Genomic DNA, 17,039 nt, shown 5'->3' with positions numbered 1-17,039 from the left:
ACCCAGCCTGGAGGTCTCATGAACTTGAGGATGCTGCCACTGGCCGGCGGCACCGAGCTTCTTCCCTCCTGACTTCACAGGAGACCCGCGAATCCAGGCTGCACCTGGGCAAGTTCTCAGAATGCACCAAATGAAATAACATCCACCTTTCTGCAAACTGTCACTGAGCGCCTACTACGTGCCTGGCACTGGCCTGGTACACAGAGCTATAGCTGTGAGCATGGACAAGGTCCTGGATCTCCAGGCCACTATCCAGGCTGGGGTAGGAGGAGGGCACCAAACAAGAGACCCCACGAAGGAAAGGCAATTTGTGACTGATAAGAGAGAGGCGCTATTGCAAAACATAAATGGGGTGAGCAGACAGAGAGTGACAAGGTGGGGTGGGAAGGCCAGGGGAGGCCTCCCTGGGGAAGCAAGAGTGAGGGCCAGGGTGTGGTGCTTCTGTGCAGGGAGAGCAGGCTGGAGGACCTGGCGCCCACCAGGAAGGGACCCGAGCACGTTAGAGGAACCTGCAGAGGTGGGCGGGGTGGGCCACTCAGACCTGGGGGGAGGGTGACAGGCTGGACCTGGCTCCCTCACCCAGATCACAAGAGGCCTCCCTGGACAAACCGGCCCCAACAAGGCAGTGGTCATATATCTGACATCTGCATCGAGCTGCAGTGTGGACTCGTAGAAAAGACATCAAGCTGCAAGCCCAAGGGCAGAAGGTTTTAAGAAACCCTAGTAAAATTAATCAGCCATGCTAATTGCATCCGGCGCTGTTCTCAGACAGGTCCCGAAACACACACATTTCACTGAGCTCCAAAGATGCAGACGTCTTGGCTCTTCACCTATTCTTTCAAGCTGCATATTTTTTACAATTTAAGCAAAACAGCAATACAGTGTTAAATGCGTAATTTAAAATTTATAGAAAATACACATAGAGAGGAGGCATGTGCTCAAGTTTTGTTTACAGATGTGGCCCCAAGGAAAGGAATACATGCACATTCAACCCAGTTACTAGAACTACAGCTTGAAATCAACTTCCATCTGAGCAAGTGAGACCCAACTAAAAACTCAACTCAAACTGAACCCACAGTGAATGGCATGTATCCATGTTATGGGTGAGGGACTGAAGCCCAGAAATGTCAAGGGCTTTCTGTTCCCCCTCTTGAGCCTGAGACTTTGGAGGTGGAGCTGATATCTACTCACAGTGAAGTCAGGAACAGGAAATCGGCACTCTGGAGCTCTCCCGCATAGTGGGGAAAGGACACAGCCCAGGGTGGGGTCTTAAAGACTGGGGATTCAGGCCCAACTAGAGACCTGAGGGACGGACAAGGAGATGGCAGGAAAGGGCAGGCCAGGTGGTGGGAGGGGCAGCCCACCTTGCACACAGGCAGGTATGCACTGGCCCCGCCCTCTCGGATAGAAAGAACTATCCGAGCAGCGTGGGGTATGTGGAAGGTGGAGCCAGAAAATGAGGCTGGAGTGGAGAACCACTGAGAGGGCAGATAAGGCAGAGCACAGTGGCTCACGCCTGTAATCCCAGCACTTCGGGAGGTTGAGGTGAGTGGATCACTTGAGGGCAGGAGTTCAAGACCAGCCTGGTCAACATGGAGAAACCCTGTCTCTACTAAAAATACCAAAAAAAAAAAAAAAAAAAAAAAAAATTGCTGGGTGTGGTGGCGGGCACCTGTAGTCCTAGCTACTCAGAAGGCTGAGACAGAAAAATCGCTTGAACCCAGGAGGTAGTCACAGTGAGCTGAGCCACTGCACTCTAGCCTGGGCCATAGAGTGAGACTCTGTCTCAAAACAAAAACAAAAGCAAAAATACGGGCAGATAAGCCAGGCACGATTCCCCACTACTGAGGGAGGGCCCCAAATACAGCCCTGAGTGGTAGTGACAGCTATTGGGAAAAGGTGGTAGGACTCAGGCCAATGTCCCCTCCTCCCACCATCCTGTGTGACATTGCCACACCCTGTCTCTGTCAGTTTTTGTTTATAACACTAACTAGTGTCTCCAGTCATCTGATTTATGCATCTGTTGTGTTTCTTACTGGCCTCCGAACTCCAGGAGTTTAGGCATGAATCTGCTCCGGCCTCCATGGTATCCCCGGGGCTTCCCACAGGGCTTGGCACTTCACAATCCCCCCTAAACATTTGCTGAATGACTGACTGATGGAGAAGTCTAAATGACCTCACCCGCTACTTCCCTGAGGGTGTCCTGAGCCTGCAGCCTCCTTACAACTCCCACCAGAAACAGACAGGCTTCAGTGATGAAAAACATGTTTCTGCGCTGAAATAAGCCTCCAGACCCCCAGCTGTGGAGCTGACAGGGGCAATTTAGGAAGAAATGTGTAGATCTGCTGACCACATAGTGAATGCAGACAAGAGGCCGGCAACGTCTTCTTCAATAGCACAAGTGATTCATTCCTTTCTTACTATTTGTCTTTCCTAATCAGAGGTTTATGAATTATCAATTACACTTAGTGGTTAATTGCCCTTCATAAAGATAGCTTTTTTTTATTTTTAAATTAGGCAGTTAATATATTGTAACTAATAGCATCACCTTGTACATTATGGATAGATCTCCATTGATTGGCACCTGGAACATGTGACTCGCACCCAAGTTAATGGAGCAGTTGAGTGAAGAAGTGCAGGGGGTCCCCGGGGACTAATTATTGCTAATGAATGATGATGTGACCTTCTCAGAACAGTGAGCAATCGATGTGACAGTGAGATGACAGTGCCTCACATCTGTTATTCCAAACACAACTTCAGATGTGGATGAAAGATGAGTAAGTCACAGAACTCACTTTGGGACTCTTAAGCCACTGGCCTCCTTTGAAATGCCAACATAAGTTCATTCAACCTATATGCTCTTATAATATCAAGCATTAGTTTTAGAGATGAAATCTGTCCCTGAAAAATCTGATGTGAAATGCTACGGTAAGTGCCCTCCCGTTGGGTTCTGTCTTTCTGTGCCCGACCACACCCCCCTTTGAGCCGTCACCAGAGACCCATTCTGATCACCAGGGACCAGCCCCAGGTTGCCTCTTCCTTATTTTAAGTTACTGAAAATAAAGTATGCACTATTGTTTAAAGAGTAAAATATTAATACAACATTACACTGAGCCTTGCCTCTGGATAAGGACAGTGGTATCACTCAAGATCCATGATCTGATTTTGTCCTCGTGCCCAAGGTATTTGCTCTCCCTTATGCACATCCCCAAGGGCCAGGTGCCTGGCTCACAGGTGGCCCTCAATAAGTCGTACCCACTGGGCAAATGAGCCTATGAGGCAAGAACCATTATCTCCACTCTAGAAGGAGAAGATGGAGGCCTCAGGAGACAGAGACCTGACCAAGGTCACACAGCTTGTAAGCAGCAAGGCCTGTGAGCCCAGACAGGGAGTCCTAACCCCCAATGTGACTGCATCTGGAGACAGGGCCTTTGTGGAGTAATTCAGGTAAAATGAAGGCATAAGGGTGGTACTTCCTCATGATAGGATATGTCCTAGGAGGAAGAGACACCAAAGAGCACTCCTGCTCTCTCTTTCCATGAATGCACAAAGAGGCCGTGTGAGCACACAACAAGCCGGCACCTGCTTACAAGCCCAGAAAAGGGATCTCACCAGAAACTGGCCATGCTGACCCCTGATATCAGCCTTCCAGCCACCAGAACTGTGAAAAAATAAACGTCTACTGTTGAAGTCCTCCATCAATGGCACTTGTTATGGCAGCCCAGGCCGACCAGGACAACTAAGGAAGCAAATCCTTGTTATCCCTCAGTGGGGCCTGCCACAGGATGTCACAGACTTGGCCTTGGGAGGCATGGAGTACAAGAATTCCAAAATATCAGGAAAGCCCTAGTCAGGCACAGCTCCAGGATCCCAGCAAGCCTTGCAAAGAGCTGCATCAAGAGCCCCTGCAAAGAGGGACAAGCCCAGCTCTGGGATGGGCTATTTCCCACCCCCCCACCCAAGAACCTCGGGGAAGGGGCCTTCTGCAGGGTCCTGGCTGCCAGACAGCCCCTCTGAGACCATGGCCCCCACCTCAACACGCTGCCTCCTCCCCAGGAGTCCAAGAGTGGGGATTTGCTCCCATTTCCTGTGGCCAAACTGGATCTTTTTTTTTTTTTTTTTTGAAACAGAGTCTCACTCTGTCAGCCAGGCTGGAGGGCGAAGGCACAATCTTGGCTCACAGAAACCTCCTCCTGGGTTCAAGCGATTCTGCTGCCTCAGTCTCCCGAGTAGCTGGGATTACAGGTGCCCACCACCATGCCCGGCTTATTTTTGTATTTTTAGTAGAGATGGGGTCTCACCATGTTGCCCAGGCTGGTCTTGAACTCCCGATCTCAGGTGATCCACCTTCCTTGGCCTCCCAAAGTGCTGGAATTACAGGCGTTAGCCACCGCGCCCGGCCTAAGCCACCACGCCCAGCCCAAAGTGGATCTTTGAACTGACCTTTACCTCATCTCAGCAGGCCAGGACGAGCCTCTGAGTGACAACGTCGCCTGGGGCAATTACCGAGCATCAGATGAACCGGCCCTTACAAATCACCTCGGACTCTCCACATCTGCTGGCTGTCGGCATCTGCCAGGAGCACTCACCCGCAAATAATGAAAACCCTCTCATTACTGTTCCACAGCAGGTAAAGTGTTAGGACAATTACTGGACATCCTGAGTGACCTTGGGACAGCTCAATAGCTGGCCTTCTGGGGACCGCCGAGGGTCTTAAGGCTGGAAGGAGCAGGGGCTCCCTCGGAGGGGAGGCTGGGCAGGAGGTGGGGAGCTGCAGGAAAAGGGCAGGATGAACCCCTCCCAGCTGGGCCCCCTGCCCTCCAGCCCTCGTACTGGTCACCTTTGTGTGACCCAGAGGCCCTCACAGCACCTGAGTCCTTGCCTCACGCTCCCCTGGGGGCTGGCCCTGATCATCCTACAAATTAGGGTTCACATGCCTCTTTCTCCCGGAGGCCCCAGAGCCATGCGCCCAGGCAGGTCCCATCCTCCCAGCTGCGCTCACACAGCCCTTGGTGCTGCTCTGGTCCTGCCATCACCACCTCCCTCCTCTGCCTCCTCTGCAAGCCGGGGCCTCGGGGCTCGGGAGGGCAGGGCTCTATCTGCTCAGCACCCCCGCCATGCCTGGTGCCCAACCACAGTGGAGCCAAGATCAGCACCTGGGGGCACCCTGGCACAGGACCAGCCCCATCCTCAGCGACCAGAGCCTTGGTTTACCGAGAGGAGTCACCCCAGCATCTCCTGTGTAGGGATGAGGGGCAGTGGGCACCCAGGTCAGGGTCTCGGAGGCCAGAGAGGGGCCACCAGGTTCTCAGGAGTACATAGGGCTGCAGGGAACCCTTGGGGTCAGTGTCATCAAAAGGCCCAGGTTGGCAGCTCATAGGTCAGAAGGGCTGTCTGGCCCACAGAGTGAGGCTGGAATTTGAGAAATGTCAACTCACGGGTTCACAGGTGCCGAGACTGGCAGGCAGTGACTGGCCCTTTCCTGCAGCAACTTTGCGGGATGCTCTCAAGAATCCCGTCCAAAATCTACCCAGCACAGTACCCAGTACCCAGCGTAGTAAGTGCTTTACTGGGAGAAGCACTTAACTGACCAAATTCCAGATCTGATGGGCCCACTTGGTAATGGAGAAATTCACAGCCAGAGGAAAGGGGTGTGGAGGCAGCGGGCAAAGGAGTGGAGTGTTGGTTCCCAGGGAGCGGGGTTGGGAGGGGCAGCACTTCCCCATATCAGACTTCAGACTTCAGCCTCCCTAACTCCTAGCCTGCTCCTGCCTCCTGGGGCCACGTCACAGACATCACCTGGTGCGCTGGAGGGTCGCTATTACTACTGAAATAGGAACCAGTGCAGAGAAATACAAGCTCAACACCTCCATTTCCTCAGAGAGGGGAAAGGACACTGACCAGCCCCCTTTCCCAGGGGTTGCAGTGAAAGGAGATGCAGGCGCAGCACTAGCCCCAGGCCCTCAGCAGCCCCAGTGGCACCAAAATGTTTGTTTTGTTTTGTTTTGAAATGGAGTCTCGCTCTGTTGCCCAGGCTGGAGTGCAGTGGCACGATCTCAACTTACCACAACCTCTGCCTCCTGGGTTCAAGTGATTCTCCTGCCTCAACCTCTCGAGTAGCTGGGACTACAGGCATGCACCACCATGCACGGCTAATTTTTGTATTTTTAGTAGAGACGGGGTTTCACGATGTTTGCCAGGCTGGTCTCAAACTCCTGACCTCGTGATCCGCCCATCTCGGCCTCCCAAAGTGTTGGGATTACAGGCGTGAGCCACTGCACCTGACCTTGAAATGTTTTTAATAACGGGGCCTCTGGGCAGTGCTAGCCACTGTCTGATTTTCAGATCTTCAGTCGCTCCCCTTTGGAAAGCAATGGAGATTGAACATGCACGTTTGGAGAACTGAAACCCACAAAGTGCTCATTTCCTCCAAAACTCCAATTTTCCAAAACAGAAGGTCGAGCAGGAGCCCCGTAAGCAAAGCAGAGTTGTTTTTCAATAGAAATATACAGTTATTCACATACACCCCGCGGATGCCCATGCTGATGTGGGGATGAGCCCACCCTGTGCCCTGCACCATGATGCACACCAGCTTGGGCTGGGGGACAACCTGCAGGTAGGAGTAGCAAGAGATCGGCATCTGTCCCCCAGGAGTGGGGTCTGGGTTCCCACCCTGGCGCGTGCACAAGGCTCGTGGAGTCTTGAGCCCCAGCCATAAACGGTGTGATGGTGGTGCCCAGCCTTCCAGCTCTCCAGAGCTGTCATGAAGGAGACGAGGTAAAGGCTGCGCACAGCAGAGACGCCATAGGCCCCTGGCACGGGGCAGGCCTCACACTGGCTCCAGCTGAACCTGCTGCACTTGCTCCTCCTTCCAGCTGACGGGCCAGGGCAACCCTAGCAGTGAGGCGGGCAGCCAGCTGCTCCCTGGCCCCTACCCGTGGACCCCTCCCCATGGTCCGCTAGACACTGTTGAGCAGCTGCACACAGTCTTGTGTCGTCAGTGTCCAAAGTTTGAATGGAGAGAAGAGACGCAGTGACACAGGAGCTGGTCCCTAGCTGGGCCTCCTGGTCTCGGTCAGCTGGGCAGTGACCTGAGCGGGGCGGCAATGAGGTCACGCTGGGGCAGGTCCCCAGCTAGGGCCCTTATAAAACACGAAGCACACCTTCCTGTACCTGCACCTCCTCACCTGCCCGCACAACTCCCATCTAGAGTGTTCTCTGAAGTGCCTGTGCCACGGAGCCCAGATCACAGGAACATGTTGATCCCATGAGCATCGATGTCCCAGGAATCAATAAACACAATTTAGAATCAAGTGCATAGGAATCGGCAGCCAGAGACCTTGGAGACCACGAGCCCGAGTGGCTCACTTCACAGAGGGGGATACGAAGGCCCAGAGGGACAGGAAATGCCTCGTGGCACGTGGGGGTAGAGGGGTGGGGATCCTGGGTCCTTTCTTCCACTCAGCCTAGGAGCCTCAGCAGCAGCCCGACGTCCCCAAGGGCCACGGTGGCTGCAGGGGACAAAGGCCAGGCCTCTGTGAGTAAGGTGGGAGCTTGGCTCAGGAAGCAGACACACCTCCTCCCTGTATGACTGTGGCTTGTCACCTAACTCTCTGCAACCTGTTTCCTCACCTGTAAAATGAGGCACTAACAGTAGCTACTGGACAGGGCTGTCATGAAGATCATATTTTTTATTTATTTCTTTTATTTTATTTTTGAGATGGAGTCTCACTCTGTCACCCGGACTGGAGTGCAGTGGCACGATCTCGGCTCACTGCAACCTCTGCCTCCCAGGTTCAAGTGATTCTCCTGCCTCAGTCTCCCAGGTAGCTGGGATTAAGGGCACCCGCCACTATGCCCAGCTTATTTTTTGAATTTTTAGTAGAGATGGGGTCTCACCATGTTGGCCAGGCTAGTCTCGAACTCCTGACCACCGGCTCATGTCTGTAATCTCCAGCACTTTGGGAGGCCGAGGCAGGCGGGTCACCTGAGGTCAGGAGTTTGAGACCAGCCTGGCCAACATGGAGAACAACATAGTGAAACTCCTTCTCTATTAAAAATACAAAAGTTAGCTGGGTGTGGTGGTGCGCACCTGTAATCCCAGCTATTCAGGAGGCTGAGGCAGGAGAATCACTAGAACCTGGGTGGCAGAGGTTATAGTGAGCTGAGAGGGAGTACTCCAGTCTGGGCGACAGAGCGAGACTGCATTTCAAAAAAAAAGAAAAAAAAAAGACATGAGAAGCACCTGGCACATTTCGAATACGAAATAAATGGCAGTAATTACTGTGGTGGTGACAATGACAACCACGTATCTGACAAACCCAGGGTTGGGGCAGGTACATTCTGAGAGGAAGCCAGGTGCCTGGGGAAGCAGGCCAGCAGGAGCAGCCCAGAGTGCATCGCCCGGGGCACCTTTAGGAAGAGGGGGAAGTTGACACCAGCAGGTAGCCCAGGGCAAACTGAGCCCCCCAGCCGTGGCTACAGCAGCACCTAGTGACTGGCTCCTCCCCCACCGAGCCCCACCGGCATGTTCACGTCAACTCCTCTTGACAATCTGAGAGGTGGGTTCAAGTTTCCACTTACAGATGGGACCCGCGGTTTGGAGATGGGACCTGTGGTTTGGAGATGGGACCTGTGGTTTGGAGGGGCTCAGTGACTCATCTAGGGACAGAACTGGGATGAGAATCCTTTTACGTTAGCCTCATGGAAACATAAACAGATGTGGACAACACAGCTCCTTGAGCAGAACTATGTGCTTCAGTTTAGCATGTGCGCCGTGTTCAACAACTACACGACTTCGTGTGGCTGGGCACGGTGCTTCATACTTGTAATCCCAACACTTTGGGAGGCTGAGCTGGGCAGATCCCTTGAGCTCAGGAGTTCAAGACCAGCCTGGGCAACACGGCAAAACCTTGTCTCTACTAAAAATACAAAAATTGGCCAGGTGCAGTGGTGTGCACCTGTAGTCTCAGCCACTTTGGGGGCTGAGGTGAAAGGATTGCTTGAGCCCAGGAGGTTGAGGCTGCAGTGAGCCAAGACTGTGTCACTGCACTCCAGCCTAGGTGACAAAGTGAGACCCTGTCTCAAAAAAAAAAAAAAAAAAAAAGTCTGCTTATTGGCAAAACAACCCACTCCTCAAAATTATTTGCCCCTTCAACAACAAAATGCTCCTTTAGCTCCTGGATATGGAATAAGTACAACGTTAGCTTTTATCTCCTCATAGTCTAAGGTAAAAAGGAAAAGAAAACAAAAACTTAAAAAAAAAAGGAAAACGTTGGCATTTGTTTGTTTTTGCTTTTTTGAGACCCAGTCTCACTGTATTGCCCAGGCTGGAGCGCAGGGGCGCAATCTCGGCTCACTGCAACCTCCACTTCCCAGGTTCAAGTGATTCTTCAGCCTCCTGAGTAGTTGGGACTACAAGTGCACACTACCGCACCCAGCTAATTTTTTAATATTTTTAGTGAGATGGAGTTTCACTGTGTTGGCCAGGCTGGTCTTGAACTCCTGACCTCAGATGATCCACCTGCCTCGGCATCCCAAAGTGCTGGGATTACAAGCGTGAGCCACCTGGCCCAGCCCAAAAGTTGGTTTAGGAGAAAATATTTCACTTAATTCTTACAGCCTGGGTACAGGAATTACACATAGGAAACTGGGGCCTTTGAGCCACAGCCATAATGGGGTGATGGAAGGCTAAGGGACTTCCTTGAGGCCACATGGCAACTATGGGGCAGAGCTGGGATTGGAAACCCACGTTCTCACAGTAGAGCTGGCGCCTGGCACTTTATGTGACAGGATGAAGCTTTGCAACAGGTAAGATGTGGTGCCTGCCCTGGCAGAAGCAGCAGGCAGAAGCAGACTCCTTCTCGAAAGGTGTCTGAATAAGTCCTCTCACTTCTGTGAATCTTACGTTCCTCCTCTACAAGCTGGACAGCAACGTGCCTGTCGCCGGGCACCTGGGAAATCACCCTGCACACCACAGTGGGCAGGTGTGGCACTGCTTTGCCAGTATGGATTCTTGTACATTGTGGGGCACTGGGGGTAGGAGCAGGATTCCATTCATGAGTAACATCCATTTGTAACTTGTGCCACAGTCACTTCGTAATTGGCCAAGGGCTTCTAACCAGAGGCAGCACCTGCAGGGTAAACCAATAATCCTGTGCCAGACCCACCCTGGCTGCCCTTGATTTTCACAGGGCGACCCCTGCCAACCAAGGCTGAGATCAGAAACTGAGAAGCAGACCTTACTCCTGCCATTAGAGCCACGGCAAAGCTTCCAAGCAGCCATGAGATTTTTCTCAGTCTCCTTCCATACAGTTCAAGTTCGTGATTCTGTTATGACTCTACCCTAGATATATGGGGGTGGCTGTGTTTCCTTTCTTTGTTTTTTCTTAACAAAAATGTAAGTTTAGGCTGGGCGTGGTGGCTCACGCCTGTAATCCCAACACTTTGGGAGGCCGAGGTGGGCAGATCACCTGAGGTCAGGAGTTCAAGACCAGCCTGGACAACATAGTGAAACTCCGTCTCTACTAAAAACACAAAAATTAGCCGGGCGTGGTGGCAGGTGCCTGTAGTCCCAGCTACTCACGAGGCTGAGGCAGGAGAATCGCTTGAACCCAGGAGGCCGAGGTTGCAGTGAGCTGAGATCGTACCACTGTACTCCAGCCTGGAAGACAGAGTGAGATACATCTCAAAAAGAAAAGGAAGTTTATACACATTATTCTACAGTTTTTTCACTTGGTACATGCAGCACTCATGTCACATAAACTAATGTCAGCCCAAACAGAGTGAACTCATTCTTTCATAGCTGCCTAACAGTCTGAAGTCTGGATAAACCAGAACGCATTCACTCATCCCTCCTAATAAGCTCACTTCCAGCACTCACATAAACTTCTAAGCACATACACTGTGTTGTGCGGTTCACTGCCGTAGGCCTCAACATGTTTTTTTTGAGACAGAGTCTTGCTGTGTCACCCAGGCTAGAGTGCAGTGGCACGATCTTGGCTCACCCCAACCTCTGCCTCTTGGGTTCAAGTAATTCTCATGCCTCAGCCTCCCGAGTAGCTGGGATTACAGATGCACACCACCACACCCACCTAATTTTTGTATATTTAGTAGAGATGGGGTTTCACTATGTTGGCCAGGCTGGTCTCAAACTCCTGACCCCATGTGATCTGTCCGCCTTTGGCCTCCCAAAGTGCAGGGATTACGGGCGTGAGCCACTGCACCTGGCCCAACATTGTTATTCATAAAAACACTTCCTTCATTTTCATCAACTGACTTCAGAAGACACATTATAAATTTGAACATAGAACACATATTCCATTCTGAGCTAGGCACGGTGGCAGATAACTATAATCCCAGCTACTGGGTAGGCTGAGGTGGGAGGACTCCTTGAGGCCAGGAGTTTGATACCAGCCTGGGCAATACAGTAAGATCCCATCCCTATTAAAAATAATATACTATTCAAACATCATTCATATATATATATACACGCACACACATACATATATATGTGTATATCTATGTGTGTGTGTGTGTGTGTGTGTATGTGTGTGTATATATATATATTTAATTTTGGAGTTCTACTCAAAATTTCATTTGGTTGGATAAGTGCTCTGAGGCTACAAAGAATTCAAAACCCCTGACCCTGGGACCCGCAAAGAGTCTCCAGCCCCCAGTGACCTGTGTACTATCCAAACACGTGCCTTAGGCAATGGTGGGGCGGTGGCATTCAAGAGTGATGGGGCGGGTGCCTGCACACCTGGACAAGAGTCAGGGAAGGCTGTGGCTCAAAATCCTCTGCACTTTTGAGGAATACAAAGGAAAAGGATGTATCATGTCACCCTGGGGAAGTGACTGGGACTTGGTCTAGGACGGAGGACTTGGACTTTTCACTCCGTATATTCACTGGTTGGTGAGAATGTTTACATAAGGAGGCCGCCTATTTCTTATGAAACTTAAAATGTTGAAATGACAGCTGAAATCACAGAACCCAGGATGAAAGAGCACTGGCTCCCATCTCTGAAGACAAAGTGCTTCACCTCCTGACAGCAAACGGGACCACAGGTGACGACAGCACGTTTTCAACAAACACCCCTTGTCCAAGGTCCAGGTTGCATGAGGAAAGCTCCTGTTGGCTTAAACAAATGCAAACAAATAGCCCTCTCCCTGCAATGTCCTGCCAGACCCCTCTGGCAGGTGCCACACCGCGTATGGGGGTTGGATGAGGCAACACAGATGAACCTCCAGCCCAGGCCCACAGTCCATGTTAGTATTATTATTGTTGTTGTTGTTATTGTTACTATTGCTGCTACTCCCAGGGACCTGTGTCCCTAGGGCCGGATGGTGCCAGGGAAGCCAGGCATGAAGGAGGGGATCCTGGGGTGCCAGGACCAGCTGGACTTCAAAGATCCCCTGGCCCTGGCCTTCACTGCTCCAGACCTGCTGGGAGGCACCTGCATTTTATCAGGATTCCCAAGACACCCGCACACACAGGCGATTGAGAGGTGCTACTGGAGGGAAGGGCTGTGGGCCTGGCCCCATAGCACCAGGGCGATTGGGGCGGTCCTGGGTGGGAATTGCTTTATAAGGCTGCCCTGGGCCAAGCCTGCTTCCTTCCGCCGGCTCCAAAAAGGCCAGGCCAGGCCTGGGCTGGGCCCAGCAGATGTGCTTTAGTGGCCCAAGACAGGATGCAGTAAATGCCCACCCTCTTTCACATGCAGATGCCTCCCAGCCATAGGGCCAGGGCCGCGAGGCTGGGCCTCTGCACCCCTCGCTGTGCCCGGCCCTGCCTCTGAATGGCTCCCCTCGGGGAACCCAATCGGCCCATGAAAGGGCTTCAATAAAGAGCCTGTTGGGGGGACACAGCAGGTTACAGATGTCCTCTGGCCTGTGACCACGCCCACCTACAAGTCCTAGAGCAGCATGTAGGCCCTGCCTGGCCAGCAGCACCAGTGTGGCCTCAGAGGTTTGGGCCTCCTGCTCCTCCACCTTAGCCCAGACGCCTGCCTGGCTGGCTCCCTCGCCATGGGATCTGCGAGGCCAGGCACCCAGCCCTGGGCTCCCCACCTCGCTGCATGTCTCAGATGCTCTAGCCTTCCCTAGTGCATGCTGTCACCTGCTGGTCCCACACGACTGCAGCATCAGCTCCACCAGGGCACGGGTTGCCATCTGCCTGTTCACTGCGGCACATCCCCAGGGCCTAGGTTGGTGTTTTTAGTACAGCAGAAGCACTCAGTGCATGCTTGTTGAGTGTATGAGTAAAGGAATGAATGCATGAAAAAAAATAAAAAGGAATAAATGAACGAGTGTGTGTGTGTGTGTGTGTGTGTGTGCGCGCGTGCATCTTTAATGAGGGTTCAGCAACCTTTTCTACTTCTGCCAGTTTCTGAATCTCTCCAATCTGTGGCCCTCACTTTGAAAAGAGGAAGCCCCCCGACCTCAGGGGCTGGAGTGAAGGGAAGGCGGGTGGTTAAGCACCTGCCTGGCGCATGACAGGCCTCCCTCAATGCAGGGTGACTGCTGTGGCTGCGGATATTATTTTAAAAACCTGAGCTTCTACTCCCCCTATGCTCCGTGGCCCTCAATAAAATCGGAGGACCCTTGTCACCACAGAAAATCCAAGAAGAATGGTGACAGTGTGTCACCCCTCGCAGGCTCAGAGAACGGACAATACTGCCAGAAAGCCCACAGTGCCGGGAGCTACCAGGGAGGCCTGTGTTCCCCCTGCCCACCCTAAGACCACCCCCCCATCACACTTGTCCCTCTGCGGTGGCTGGTCTCACCCCAGGAACTTCCTCTGAGCTCCTGCAGGACTTCAAAGCAGGCTGTGCATATCAAGGAGGCCACAGCATGAAAGGCGCAGGGCCACCTCGCCCCGGTGGCTGCGGGCCACACAGGCTTCACCTGGGCAAGCAGGGCCTGCTCCGTGAAGGCTTCCTGGTTCAATCACCAGGCGAGGAAAACAGGCGTCCTGTACCTCTGGAAAATCCCCAGGGAAAATTCCAAAAGCGGCACATTTTCCTGGAGGGGGAGCTTCCTGCACCACCTTCGCAGCCACTTTGGGCACCTGTCACGGGCCCCACAGGCACGCAAGGGAGGGTATAGGAGCTTCCCGGGCCCTGAGCGTGATGATCTGGCCCCAGAAGCACTGGGCCGGAGTGGAGGGGCCTTGCCCTTAAAAGCCAACAGAAAGGCTGAAAGAGGCCCTGCAAAGGTCTGCCGAGAGCTGAAGGGCCTGCCGGTGTGGGCGGAAACAGGTGTGTGAGTGCTGGACAGCTCAGCGGCCCCTTCATGAAAACCCTACCAAGAAGTCCGTGTAACTGGGGGCCAGTGCGAGAGGCCATAAAGGTCACTTGAGAAGGCCCCTGTGGACAAGGCAGGGCGTGGGGACTTGGTTCTATGGCATGGGAAGCCACAGGGTTGAGAGACCAGGCCATCAGTTCTGCAGGCCCACAGACAGCACAATAACAAAACCCTCCAGATCACAGGTATGATGTCCCCTCACCAAAAATAATCCCATATGCTTTTGGGCAGGGAGCTTTTAGCCTCTCCCAGCTACATTAACAGGACGTATTACATTTCAGGATTATTATATTGCTGTTAGATGTATACAGTGTAGCTGCTACCAGAGACACCTCCACCTAGATAAATCTGCAGGAGCCAAAGCAAATCAAAACAAAACCCTCCTGGCGATCGATCGGTCAGAAGACGCCAGCCCAGAACCCACAGAAGGTAACAGAACCCCTTCCAATGTCACAACCTGGACTCTGCACATGTCTGCTGGACAGTTCTGTATCAGGTGGGGGCCATCTGCTCAGAATAAGCTGTTAGAGAAGCCTGTGATGTTTCCCAATAGCCCCTTCTCCCTCAAGGATTCCAAGTAGGGGTCTGGGTTGGGCAGGCCAGGGCTCAAACTGTCCCTGGGGGGCTGGGCATGGTGGCTCACGCCTGTAATCCCAGCACTTTGGGAGGCCCAGGCGAGTGGATCACTTGAGGTCAGGAGTTTGAGGTCAGCCTGGTCAACATGGTGAAACCCCGTCTTGATTACAAATATTAACCAGGCAAGGTGGCAGGCACCTGTAATCCCAGCTACTCAGGAGGCTGAGGCAGGAGAATCGCTTGAACCCGGGAGGTGGAGGCTGCAATGAGCTGAGATGGTACCAATGCACTCCACCTTGGGAGACAGACAGAGAATCTGTCTCTAAAAAAAACAAAAGAAAACTTGCATGTGGAAGCATACCTGTGGTCCCAGTTATTTAGGAAACTGAGGTAGAAAGACTTTTTTGAGCCTAGGAGGTCAAGGCTGCAGTGAGCTGTGATCCTATCACTGCACTTCAGCCTGGGAGACAGATCCTGTCTCAAAGAAAAAGAAAAAGAAAAGAAAGTGGTCTTCAATGTTACACTGTTGTGGGTCTACTGTGTGCCAAACACTAGGCCAGGAACTTGACATACATCATGAGCCATCATGATACCCACCCCGTGACCCCCGCCCTGCCCCCTCTCCACCCTGCCAGTTGTTCCGGTCAGACACTGGAAACCACCCTTTATTTCAAGTTCTCCCTGACCCCGACAATACCCCATATGTCAGCAGGTCCCATAGGTCCTGCTTCCAACACACCTCTTTAATTCATGCCCTCCTCCCCATCTCCATTGCCCTCTACCCAGTCCAAGCCCCACCAGCTCTCCCTGGACCACCGGAACCATCTAACTGGTGACTCTGTGTCCTCTCTGGCCCCTGCCCTTCTACCAGCCTATTCTCTACACTGCAGCCAGAGAGATCTCCTTGAAATATTTTAAATAAAAAACAATTTTGTTTTTTGGAGTTGGGGTCTCACTCCGTCACCCAGGCTGGAGTACAGTAGCACACTCATAGTCTCAAACTCCTGGGCTCAGGCAATTCTCCTGCCTCAGCCTCCCAAGTAGTTGGGACTACAGGTGTGCACCATCATGCCCGGCTAATGTTTATATTTTTTGTAGAGATGGGGTCTTGCTATGTTGCCCAGGTTGGTCTCAATCCTCCTACCTCCAGCCTCCCAAAGCGTTGGGATTATAAGTGTGAGCCACTGTGCCCAAACATTAATATTCTGAATTTTAATATTCAATTTAATATTTGAACTGTAATATTTTGAATAGAAAATACATTCGCATAGTTTAAAAACCTTAAAAATGATATGCAGGCCAGGCGCGGTGACTCACACCTGTAATCCCAGCACTTTGGAAACCCAAGGTGGGCAGATCACATGAGGTCAGGTGTTCGAAACCAGCCTGGTCAACATGGCAAAACCCCATCTCTAATAAAAATACAAAAATTAGCCAGGCATGGTGGCAGGTGCCCGTAATCCCAGCTACTCAGGAGGCTGAGGCAGGAGAATTGTTTGAACCCAGGAAGCAGAGGTTGCAGTAAGCCGAAATTGCACCACTGTCCTCCAATCTGGGTGACAGAGCAAGACTCTGTCTCAAAAACAAAAACGTTGATATACAAAGTTATACAGTGAAGAGTCTTTCTCCTACCCTGTCTCCAACCACACAGTGGCCCCCACTTTCCTTATCCTCCAGCTCTCCCCAGACTCTGAAGCAGCTTTCCAGTGTCTTTATGCAAACACAGCAAGAGAAATACATTCAAGCATTTCTGCCTTTTCCATACGAGAAACAGTGCACCGTGCACGCTGCTGTGTGCTTGCTGTCTCCACTGGTAATATGTCTATAGACAGGGGTGCTCGTTCCTTTTTATACTGCATGTTACTCTGCTGTATAAACAGACAGACCCTTTAACTCCCCTACTGATGGATATCTGAGCTGCTTCCAGTCTTTTGCTGTTTAAAAGGCATTGCCAGGAATGACCTTGTACTCGTGTCATTTCTCATGCATGAGATAGGACAAATTCTCAGAAGTGGAACCACTGGTAGATGATGCCAAATCCATCTTCCGCAAGCAATGAGTGGCAAGGTCTCCCATGAAGCCTTGCCTGCCCCAGTCACAGCACTGAGCTCTGGCTTCCTGCTCCCCAAATGAGGCCCACTTCACCCCAAAACACTGCC

The 17,039-nt window shown here is 52.1% G+C and overlaps 1 protein-coding gene across 4 annotated transcripts in view; it reads right to left on the bottom strand.

Moving 5' to 3' along the window:
* The window catches only part of LHPP (phospholysine phosphohistidine inorganic pyrophosphate phosphatase), a 151,361-nt gene that overhangs the window by 131,302 nt on the left and 3,020 nt on the right, over positions 1-17,039 (bottom strand). The window lies entirely within an intron of this gene.

This window comes from Chlorocebus sabaeus, chromosome 9, assembly GCF_047675955.1.
Source record: "Chlorocebus sabaeus isolate Y175 chromosome 9, mChlSab1.0.hap1, whole genome shotgun sequence".
Lineage (NCBI taxonomy): Eukaryota > Metazoa > Chordata > Mammalia > Primates > Cercopithecidae > Chlorocebus > Chlorocebus sabaeus.
The sequence above is the reverse complement of the archived record's forward strand: the minus strand, read 5'-3'. Positions and strand labels throughout refer to the sequence as shown.